The following is a 12,236-nucleotide window of genomic DNA, read 5'->3' as shown; positions in this document are numbered from 1 at the left end:
CACCGAACTGATGGCTGCCCTCAGGCCACTCCCTCAGCACGGCCATCCTGGCACAGCTGGCGAAAGTCTGGGATGCAGGGCGGAAACCAAGCCTTGTGCCTGCAAATCTTGGTGCAGGTCATTTGCAGCCCCTGTAACCACCCGTCCAGACCAACAAACAGGCTGCAGCTAGGTACCAAGAGGGCTGACACCTGGCTCTAGAAAAATATCTCTGACGTATAAAGAAATAACAGTGCAGAATCAAGGTGGCAAGAAGGCTTAGAGTTGTTTCCGCTGGAAACTTGACCCTGTCCTGACTGTGTCCGAAGCACCCATTATTGCGTTGTCATTCTGACTCAGGAAGCACGAATGGGCGTTCTCCCGAGGACTTGCTACTGGGAGTCTCTGACCTGAAGAGACCTTCGTGTTCCCTCCTGTCTCGTGAGCCTCTCTCCCATCAGTTGGGCTTGGAGGAGGACGTGAGGGGACGGGACCCAGGCAGCCCAAGTCAGCCCCGGTGTACTCACGCCCCTCCTGCTCAGCTCCTGCCTCTTCGCAGACTTGAGCTGTGCTGCTCCTCCCCGGAAAGCTGCTGCCAGCTCTGGCCCGTCCCCCGCCACCTTTTCCATGAGCCATAGCAGTTGGCCTCATCGGGAGCTCAGCTAAAGGAAGGGGTGCCTTCTGCCTTAGTGTTGCTGGGACCTCACTGGGGGCACATCCAGCCGGGACGTCAAGTGACGCTTTAGAACTGTAAGATTGGAGCATCTTTAGTTTTTCTCAAGATGCAGTCACTGATTCACAGTGTGCATGGCAGAGATCAACTGGAGCAAACACTGCCAGGGGCCGTTGTTTGTTGGTCCTCATAGCAGGCTCGGGTCCCCAGAAGGTGAGTTTTAGAGGCTGGGTTTCCTCTGGGAGGGGCAGGGTGTTGGTCAAGGCCATCGCTCTGCTTCCCACCAGTGTCTTCCTTTTCCAGCGTTCCTTGTCCGGCCCCTCGCCCCCAGCCTCCTGCTCCAGACCTCTCCCCTGTCTCCAGAAGGTACTGGGCTTTCTTCTCCTCTCCCATATCCAGGAGCCAGTTGGCTCCTTCCTGCAGTCTCCCTCAGACCCAGTGCTGTTCTGAAAAGTTAGCCCAAGTGATGCCCCTAGAGAGTTGGAGTCACCCCCGTTCATGCCCAGCAGCATTCGTTCCAATGCCTGTGCCCTGGGGCTTGTGGGAAGATGGAGGGACCATGAGCAGTCTTTCCAGGGCTTTGCAGGAAGGCAGGCCCCACCATCACTGACTGGAAGCCCAGGCTCAGGCTCAGACCTCCCCCACCCCATCCTTACCTTTCGCTGTCTCACCCAGAACCACAGGAGCGTGCTCATTGTGACCAGCTAACTCCGCATGGACGTGGACAGGCAGAGTGGAATGGGGTCACGTATTTGTGTCAGAGTGGACACCTCCATAGAGGTCCATTGGTTAAAAGGGACAGGGAAGGAGGAGGGATGAGGCCGCCACCCCTTCTCTGAAAAAAAGCTTGTACCTGAGATTTGTTCATGCCCTCCAAGTCAAACTAATCACTGTGTCTAGTATGGAGGTGTTTGCTTGTTTCCTTTGATGTTTTTTCTAATGCAATAAACTCATGTCTGCCTGCTGTGGGAAAAAAAAAAAAGAGAAGTCTGGCTTTGGCCTTGCCTGAGTGGTCCCCCAGCCCCCTGTGGTGTCCTGCTGCAAGCGAGTGTCTTTGCCTGGGAACTTTGGCCACCTGACCATCTCACTGTAAGTGTGACTTACAGTGGGGCTTTGGGACTTGCCCTCAGCTCTGACCTCTGGAAGGAAGGGAGACTCGAGGTCAGTCACACAGGTAGCACGCAGTCTCACCCCAATAGCAACTCAGCAGCGCAGGCTCAGGGGAGCTGAGGTTGATGATAACCCATCACGTTGTCATACGTCATTGCCGGGACAGGTAACACCCCCGGACCCCCAAGGAGAGTGTGGCCAGGAGCTCCTCATCAGATCCTCCCAGATTCTGCCTCCTGATTTTTTCTAGGCTGGTTCCAATTTGAATCCTTTTTTTCTAATGACCCTGTCTTAGTGTCTTAGTTAAGGAGAGTGCTTGCCTAAGTTCTGTGGGTCATTCTATGAGGTCATCAAACCTGGAGGAGGTAGTGGGACCCTTGAACTCAGGGCTGGTGTCCCAGTAAGGATTCCTGTGGGTATCCTGCCTTTCGGATCTGTGCACTCCACCTACATTTCTTTACAGAAACTGAGCTGCACAGATGCAGTTGCCAGGGCTGAGCCTAAGGCCTGATCCTGAGCTGGGGTGTCTCAGGTTTTCCAGCATTCAGTTGGGTGAGCATTTTGTTGGAAAGGGGGTGAAGAGTTAAAATTGTATATGTGCGGGTGTAAAAAGTTAAGCTTAAGCTTAACTTTTAAACCTTCCTGGTGCAGCTGTAAAAATAAGACAGAGTGAAGTAGCACCTTGACAGTAGGGACTCCATTTTGGAGCACTTGAGACTCCATTCTGGGAAAGCACACCCCCCCCCCCCCGGCCCCCGTGAGACTCTGGTCTGAAACTATGATCTCAAATAGTCGGACAATAGCAGTGCACTACATCACCCTTGGCAATGCACAAAAACCCCCCTAGCATGATTGCTCAAGCTTAAAAGTAGAAAGGTTGCACCTGGGTTACCTGGGCTAATAATAAAGATGTGATTTGTCTGTGTCTTACATTAATGTCAAGTCCTAATTGCTAATTGTAATATTGTAACTGGTATTGTCAAGATTATGATAAATATTAATTTCACTTAGGTTTTAGGTTATGTTGACCCCAGTAACCATATACTCTCTTTTGATTTTATACTCTCTTTTGATTTTAGCAACTGTGTATAGCAACCGTGCATAGCAACCATGTATTCCCCCTTCCCGGTTTTGTGGTTTTTGCCTTTATAAACCCTAACCTTTGGTTATTCGGGGCTGCTCTGTTCATGTATGATCAGACAGCCCCAGCATGCTGGATAATCAATAAATCTTTAACCCTTTGCTGGTTGCATGAGAGAAAAGTCTCTTGGAGTCGTTCCTCAGGCGGTGGGCTTTTTCAGACTCTAACAGGGGCAAGTTAAAGTTATTTTTCTGGAATCATGGAGAATCTTGCCAGGGGTCAGAAGGGATGGGAATATTTGACTTCAGCAACAGTATTTAGATATATCTTCCTATAACAAGTGAGGATGGAATGGGACCATTTTAACAACCGTATACTTTCTGACTCATTGAATAGACCTTAGTGCCTGTTTCAGGATAGATCCTGCTGCTAATCAGACGTAGTTTATCACTTGGCAAAAGCAAGCCTGGACCGGAGCAGGTTGCCAAGGGCACCTGGAAAGTCCCCACTGTTCCCTTTAGTCTCAAAACAAATATACCCACAAGGTTTTCCAATCTGCTTACCTTCAGGAAAGGTTGCAGAGGAGCTAGTGTGTGAGAAGGAAGGGAGTGGTGCTCCGTAGGGGGAGGGTGTTCCTGGCAGCAGGGACAGGTGTGGGGAACACAGTGAGCTTCGTGTTCTGGAAGCTGCTGAAGTGTAGGAGGGAGAAGTTACACCTAACTGACAATGCTGGCTCAACTTTCCATTGACCCTCAAGTCCACCCGTGAATCCTTTCTCCTAATTTTCTGAGTCCTAGAACCATCAAAGGACCACTGACTTCTCATCAGCAACCACAGCAGCCAGAGGATGAGACAATGTCTTCAAAGAAATGAAAAAGGAAAACAAAGCTACCAGGAATTTAGTTTCTGTACAAATATTCTTTAATAATAAAAGTGAATAAGGAGATTTTCAGGTTAAAAACAATGAGACAGTTAACTTTGAGCAGAAATGTTCAAAGAAGTTTTCCAAACTGCAGTGAAAGATTCCATACAGAAACTCAGAACTTCAGGAAGAAGGAAAGATGGTCAGAAATGCTAAATATATGGATACATTCATGTGTTACCCAAGACAGTTATGTTCAAGGATGGGGACGGGTTGCAAGGTTGTCTAAGCAAAGTGTGAAAAATCAGGAGTGTATGTTGCAAATGCTGGCAAAAGAACAGAAAAATTTAGTTTAAAATATATGGTTTTTATGCCTTAATGGGAGAGTAGAGATTTCCTTTCAAAGAATTACTGATTCTTGAGGAAGCATGGGAAGATGGGACTCTGTGGGAAAGATGTGGAACCTTTTCTGACACTCAGTGCTCCCCTATAACCCAAAACATCGGAGCAGAGTACTGCCTGCAGGTCAGCCATGGACACAGGGCAGACTCATCCCAGGCCTGGACCTTGCCAGGCAGTGCCAAGAGCAGGAGAGTGAGTTGTGAGAAGCCTCCCCTCCTTTGCACTGTTGGTCCCTTAGGGAGGCGCCCTCCTGGGAACCCAGGATGGACTCTGCAGAGTGTGGGATGAGGATGCTGGCATCCTGGAGACAGAACAGCCTTATCCAGCAGCGTATGCTGTTCTCAAGCCAACGTTGATCCTTCCTCACTTGTTTAAGGGGAATGCACACGGATATTTCAAAAGGTTCGTGCAAAGTGCATTTTATGAGAAACCTGTGCATGGATTTTCAAAATTTCTTTTTGAAAACAAACTTATCTTTTAATTTCATTTTCCATGAATTTTTAAAGTACTCTCATTTTTGTTGGAGTACAGGGTTTAGGGGCTCAAGGACTTGGGCCATCTTTTAATTTGTCTTTTTTTTTTTTCATTCCTAGATCATAGCAGAGAACTGGATCAGAAGTGGAGCAACCAAGATTCAAACCGGTGCCCATATGGGATGCTGGCACTACAGGCAGCAGTTTTACCTGCTACACCACAGCTCCAGCTCCTAGGTTTGTTTCTTTTTAGGGGAAGAGTCCAGGCCTGTATATCTTCTTCTCTTCTTCTTTTATAAGGATATCGACCTCTGGCTTTAAGGTCCACCCTCATTCAGGATGATCTCATCTTGAGTTTCTTAACTGTGTACAAAGAGCTTTTCCCAAATATGGTCACCTGCAGATTCTGGGTAGACAAATCTTTTGGGACCTCCCTTCACCCTACATGAGCTGATCAGCCCAAATGAGGCTGCATCAAATTCCATTCTACATATCCCCCTGGGGATCAGCTAATGCTGCCATAGTCCCATGGGACAGGCCACCCTTAATGCAGTGCTTGCAATGACAAGCTCTTTATTTTGTGTTTCACCAGTCTGCCATAAGTGGGGGATCTGCCAGGTTTGGCTGGGGTGGGGTGGTGCCATGGTCTGAATGTGCCCCACCCCAAACTTCTTGTGTTGGAAACTTAATCCCCAAATTCATGTGCTGACTGTGTTTGGAGGTGGGGCCTTTGGGAGGTCACTGGGATTAGACAAGGTTATGAGGGTGGGAGGCCTGTAATGGAAGCAGTGGCTGTGTAAGAGGAGGAGGAGAGAGCTGAGCCGGCATGGTGCTTTGTCTCGTCCTGCACCATGCCATGATGCAACACGAGGCCCTCACCAGAAGCTAAGTACATGCTGACACGATGCTCTTGGATTCCAGAACTGCAACCAAATAAACTCTTATTCTTCATAAAGTCCCCAGTCTCAGGTACTCAGTCGTAGCAAACAGAGGAGCACAGACTAAGACAGGTGGGCTTGCTACAGGCTGTGGGTTGGATTCAGGGCTGCTCCACACTCCTCATTTTCCTTGGACCAGGGGACACCCAGGGCATGTGCTTTTCATGATGAATGATTAGAGCACAAGACATGAGGACAAAATACAAAGCTCACATAGGACCTCTGCGTTATCCTGTTCTTCAGAGTCCTGTGGCCAAAATTCATCACCCAGACAACCCAGCCTCAGTGGCGTGGGGAAGAATACTCCACCCTCAATGAACAGGAGCAGAAAGGTTACGTGGTAAAGGGTGTGGGTGTATTGTCCTCTTACAGGTGGGGAGAGTGGGAGTATCACAGGTGCATACTAAGGGGTGTCACTGCAGGTCGTAAGGTATGCACCAATCTCTTTTCACCAACAACGACTGCCCTGGCCACCCTTCCTCTGGGGCTGCCTGGGATTCTCCAGATCCTGGTCCCCCACACAGGTGCAGGGGGCTCAAGCACTTGGGCCATCCTCCACTGCTTTCCCAGGCCATCAGCAGGGAGCTGGATGAGAAGTGGAGCCACCGGCACTCAAACCAATGCTCATATGGGATGCCGGCGTCACAGGCAGATTCTTAACCTAATACAAAAAACCACAGTGCCAACCCCTACAGCTTTTGACCTGTAACACACATACCCCAAAATATAAAAACCCTACATGTATAGCTCAAGAATTTCACAGTGCAATCATGTGACCAGCTCCAGGTCAAAAACACAAAAATTTCTGAAGCCATTTCTACCCCATTCAGCAACGATCCCACTCAAGGGACCCTTGTCCTATCTTTCATTAGCATAAATTTGTGTTGCCTGATCTTGACCTTTATCTAAGTAGACTCATAGAAGGTATACCTTTCTGTATTGGGCTACTTTTGCTAATACATTTGTGGAATTTGTCCATGTTGTCTTGTGTATCAGTATTTCACTCATTTGCCTTGCTGTATAGTAGTCTACTGCATGAATATCAATATAAAATATTAATATGTTTAATATTTATTACTAAATATTAATATAAACAGATTTATTTATCTGTCCTCTTACTATACATGTTGGCTTCTCTTCTGTTTTGGGGTATCATGGATGGTACTGATGTAAGTTTCATTTTTTTAAATTTTTACTATTTTTTAGAGATTTATTTATTTATTTTAAGGGCAGAGTTATAGAGGGGCAGAGGCAGAGAGAGAGTCTTCCATCCACTGATTCACTCCCCAAATGGCCGCATGGCTGGAGCTGCACCAATCCAAAGCCAGGAGCCAGGGGCTTCTTCCAGGCCTCCCATGCACATGCAGGGGCCCAAGCACTTGGGCCATCTTCCACTGCTTTCCCAGGCCATAGCAGAGAGCTGGGTTGGAAGTGGAGCAGCTGGGAACTAAACCAGCACCCATATGGGATGCCAGCACTACAGGCAGAGGCTTTACCCAATACACCACAGTGCTAGCTTCATCCTTTTTTATTTTAATTTTATTTATTTGAGAGGCAGAGAGGCAGATGAGAGAGAAGGAGAGACAGAGTGAAAGAGCAAGCAAGCATTCCCATTCACTGGTCCATTCCTCAACTACCCACAACAGCTCCCGGCCTTGCTGAGCCAAACCTGGCAGCCAGTACTCAATACAAGGCTTCTTCATGGGTGGCATGAACCCATTTACTTGAATCATCACCTGCTGTCTTCCAGGGTCTGCATAAGCAGAAAGCTGGAGTCAGTAGCCAGAGCCAGCTATTGAACCCTGGCATTCTGACACAGTTCCATGAATGTCTTGAAGACTTCCAGATGCATGTATTTCAATTTTTTGCACCCAAATAAACATGTCTCTTAATTCATTTTCTAGAAGCTTTTTTGAGTATCCTCTTGTACTTGTTTTGTCTATCTTTTTCATTTTATGGTGCTGCAGGCTGTGAAATATCTCATTATGGTTTTTATTTGCATTTTCTGGTGACTAATGAAGTTGAATTTTTTTCATTTGTATATTAGCCACTTGGATATGTTCTTGTGACATTCCTATTTTCCCACTTTTTATTGGTCTCCTCTCATTTCCTTATTGATTTATAGATTGGGAAAAAGTATATACCAGCATGCCCTGGAGATATTATGGATTTAGGACAGTGAGTCATGTGAAATGTTTTGGTCTCCCAGTGCATATAAAAGTTATGTTTATGTTATACTGTGGTCTAGTACATGCAATAGCATTATGTCTTTAAAAAGTATGTACCTAAATTTAAAAACAGTTTATTGCTAAAAAATGCTAAGGATCACCAGAGCTTTTTGTAGGGTGGAAAGCTAATGCCCTCAGGGCCTAACGTATCCTTCATAGTTGAAAATTTCAATGAATGTTTTAGTGGGAGGTGACGGGGGATGACTTTTCCTATCAATAGGAGTCTTCCTTTTCAACAGCACAAGTATATATCAAGTGCTTCCTGTGTAGCCTGGACACTCTTTCTAGATGAGTTCCCAGTGGGAAGATCCATGACTTTAACCTCTCCATATGCCATGAAAGGGTCCAACAGATCATGTCAGATTTGCATCATTCATGGAAAAGTAGTGGGAAGCAGGCCAGGAAGATCAGAGGTTCCCAAGGTCAGGGCTTTGGTGGATGGATCAGTAAAGACTCAAAAAAGAGTGTGGTAAGCAGTGCAGGTGGCACTTACATGTGTAAATGCAGGTAAGAGGGCTCTGAAAATGGCTGAATTTTCTGATCCCAGGCTGAGGATGGTGCCACTTAACTAATTTTTCAATTTTAGGACAGCAAAAGCCTACCCATACACCCACTCTGTTTTCACCTTCTGTGCGGTAGTCAGTAAATTACATGGAATATTCAAGCTTTTATTATAAAACAGGCTTTTGTGTTAGATGATATTTTTCCAACTACATACTTTTTAAAAAAGAATCTTATTTATTTATTTAAGAGGTAGAGTAACAGACAGTGAGAGGGACAGACAGAGAGAAAGGTCTTCCATCTATTGGTTCACTCCTCAAATGGCCACAACAGCCAGAGCTGCACTGATCTGAAGCCAAGAGCCAGGTGCCTCTTCCTGGTCTCCCACAGGGGTGCAGGGGTCCAAGGACTTGGGCCACCTTCTACTGCTTTCCCAGGCCATAGCAGAGAGATGGATTGAAAGAGGAGCAGCTGGGACTAGAACTGGCACCCTTATGGGATGCTGGTGCCACAAGCGGTGGATTAACCTGCTCCACCAGGGCGCCAGCTCCATCAACTACAGACTTCTGTCCATAGCACAGGTGCTAAGAGAGAAAAATTGCCAGCCCAGAATATTATATCCTGCCAAGCTTTCATTTGTGAATGAAGGTGAAATAAAGACCTTTCATAGCAAACAGAAATTGAAAGACTTTGTGGCCACTCGTCCAGCACTGCAAAAGATACTTAAAGATGTGCTACACTCAGAAACACAGAAACACGGCCATCAATAAGAAAGAAGGTAAAGGAAGAACACCTACCAGTAAAAGAGCATGGGAAGCTCAAAGCATATACTAGAAAATATCTCCGGGAAAATGGCAGGGCAAAGTCACTACATATCAATAGTCACATTAAACATTAATGGTCTGAATTCTTCACTTAAAAGACACCGTTTGGCTGATTGGCTCAAAGAACACAACCCAACTATTTGTTGCCTACAAGAAACACATCTCTCTAATAAAGATGCATGCAGACTGAAAGTGAAAGGTTGGAAAAAGATATTCCATGCCAACAGAAACCAAAAAAAAGCAGGTGTAGCCATATTAATATCAGACAAAATAAACTTTAATACAAAAACTGTTAAGAGAGACAAAGAGGGACACTATATAATGATTAAGGGATCAATTCAACAGGAAGATGTAACTATTATAAATGTATATGCACCTAATTACAGGGCACCGGTCTATTTAAAAGATATGTTAAGGGACTTAAAGGAAGATTTAGATTCCAATACAATAGTACCAGGGGACTTCAATACTCCACTCTCAGAAATAGACAGATCATCCAGACAGAAGATCAACAAGGAAACAGCAGATTTAATTGACACTATTGCCCAAATGGATCTAACAGATATCTACAGAACTTTCAATCCTACATCTACAGACTTCACATTCTTCTCAGCAGTGCATGGAACCTTCTCTAGGATTGATCACATACTAGGTCATAAAGCAAGTCTCAGCAAATTTAAAAGAATTAGAATCATACCATGCAGCTTCTCAGACCACAGCGGAATGAAGCTGGAAATTAGCAACTCAGGAAACCCCAGAAAGTATGCAAACACGTGGAGACTGAACAACATGCTCCTGAATGAACAATGGGTCATTCAAGAAATCAAAAGAGAAATCAAAAACTTTCTGGAAGTAAATGAAGATAACAACACAACATATCAAAACTTATGGGATACAGCAAAAGCAGTATTGAGAGGCAAATTTATAGCAATAGGTGCCTATATCAAGAAATTGGAAAGGTACCAAATAAATGAGCTTTCAGCGCATCTCAAGGACCTAGAAAAACTGCAGCAAACCAAACCCAAATGTAGTAGGAGAAGAGAAATAATTAAAATCAGAGAAGAAATTAACAGGATTGAGTCCAAAAAAACACTACAAAAAATCAGCCAAACGAGGAGCTGGTTTGTTGAAAAAATCAACAAAATTGACACCCCATTGGCCCAACTAACTAAAAAAAGAAGAGAAAAGACCCAAATCAATAAAATCAGAGATGAAAAAGGAAAAGTAACAACAGATACCACAGAAATAAAAAGAATCATCAGAAATTACTACAAGGACCTGTATGCCAGCAAACAGGAAAATCTATCAGAAATGGATAGATTCCTGGACACATGCAATCTACCAAAATTGAACCATGAAGACATAGAAAACCTAAATAGACCCATAACTGAAACAGAAATTGAAACAGTAATAAAGGCCCTCCCAACAAAGAAAAGCCCAGGACCAGATGGATTCACTGCTGAATTCTACCAGACATTTAAAGAAGAACTAATCCCATTTCTTCTCAAACTATTCAGAATAATCGAAAAAGAGGGAATCTGCAGGCGTACACCTTCTGGATAGGTTAACGCCGGTGAGACCTTGGAGACACCAGACGCGTTTATCAGCTTTTCAGCTTCCACTTTATTTTTCAGTAGACTCGCGTTACATGTCGCGAACGCCCGCCGTCTTCGCCTCCTCCAACCCTCTTATATATCCCGCCCACCATCCACCTGTTTATATATGATTCACGGAAAACATGTTACCAACTCAGCAAGAGTAAGTGTGGGAAACATGCAATAACAGGATGCTTAAAGTCAAAACAGGATCTTGCAATTAGCAATGGGCAGGGTGGAAAAAACCCAGCACTAAACTTCTTGTCGGGAGGGGCACAGCTGGCCAGGCTGTCCCGTTCCCCGACAGGAATCCTCCCAAATTCTTTCTATGAAGCCAGCATCACCTTAATCCCTAAGCCAGAGAAAGATGCAGCACTGAAAGAAAATTATAGACCAATATCCCTGATGAACATAGATGCAAAAATCCTCAATAAAATTCTGGCCAATAGAATACAACAACACATCAGGAAAATCATCCACCCAGACCAAGTGGGATTCATCCCTGGTATGCAGGGATGGTTCAACATTCGCAAATCAATCAATGTGATTCACCACATTAACAGACTGCAAAAGAAAAACCATGATTATCTCAATTGATGCAGAGAAAGCATTTGATAAAATTCAACACCCTTTCATGATGAAAACTCTAAGCAAATTGGGTATAGAAGGAACATTCCTCAATATAATCAAAGCAATTTATAAAAAACCCATGGCCAGCATTCTATTGAATGGGGAAAAGTTGGAAGCATTTCCACTGAGATCTGGCACCAGGCAGGGATGCTCACTCTCACCACTGCTATTTAACATAGTTCTGGAAGTTTTAACCAGAGCCATCAGACAAGAAAAAGAAATCAAAGGAATACAAATTGAGAAGGAAGAAGTCAAACTATCCCTCTTTGCAGACGATATGATTCTTTACTTAGAGGATCCAAAGAAGTCTACTAAGAGACTATTGGAACTCATAGAGGAGTTTGGCAAAGTGGCAGGATATAAAATCAATGCACAAAAATCAACAGCCTTTGTATATACAAGCAATACCACGGCTGAGAAAGAACTGCTAAGATCAATCCCATTCATAATAGCTACAAAAACAATCAAATACCTTGGAATAAACTTAACCAAGGACGTTAAAGATCTCTACGATGAGAATTACAAAATCTTAAAGAAAGAAATAGAAGAGGATACCAAAAAATGGAAAAATCTTCCATGCTCATGGATTGGAAGAATCAACATCATCAAAATGTCCATTCTCCCAAAAGCAATTTATAGATTCAATGCAATTCCAATCAGGATACCAAAGACATTCTTCTCAGATCTAGAAAAAATGATGCTGAAATTCATATGGAGGCAAAAGAGACCTCGAATAGCTAAAGCAATCTTGTACAACAACAACAACAACAAAAAAACCGGAGGCATCTCAATACCAGATTTCAGGACATACTACAGGGCAGTTGTAATCAAAACAGCATGGTACTGGTATAGAAACAGATGGATAGACCAATGGAACAGAATTGAAACACCAGAAATCAATCCAAACATCTACAGCCAACTTATATTTGATCAAGGATCT

General features: G+C 44.4%; 1 pseudogene; it reads right to left on the bottom strand.

Moving 5' to 3' along the window:
- Nucleotides 1-12,236, bottom strand: part of LOC138850340 (sorting nexin-7-like) — a 415,797-nt pseudogene that overhangs the window by 217,178 nt on the left and 186,383 nt on the right.

The sequence above is a fragment of the Oryctolagus cuniculus genome, chromosome 7 (assembly GCF_964237555.1).
Source record: "Oryctolagus cuniculus chromosome 7, mOryCun1.1, whole genome shotgun sequence".
Taxonomy (NCBI): domain Eukaryota; kingdom Metazoa; phylum Chordata; class Mammalia; order Lagomorpha; family Leporidae; genus Oryctolagus; species Oryctolagus cuniculus.
The sequence above is the reverse complement of the archived record's forward strand: the minus strand, read 5'-3'. Positions and strand labels throughout refer to the sequence as shown.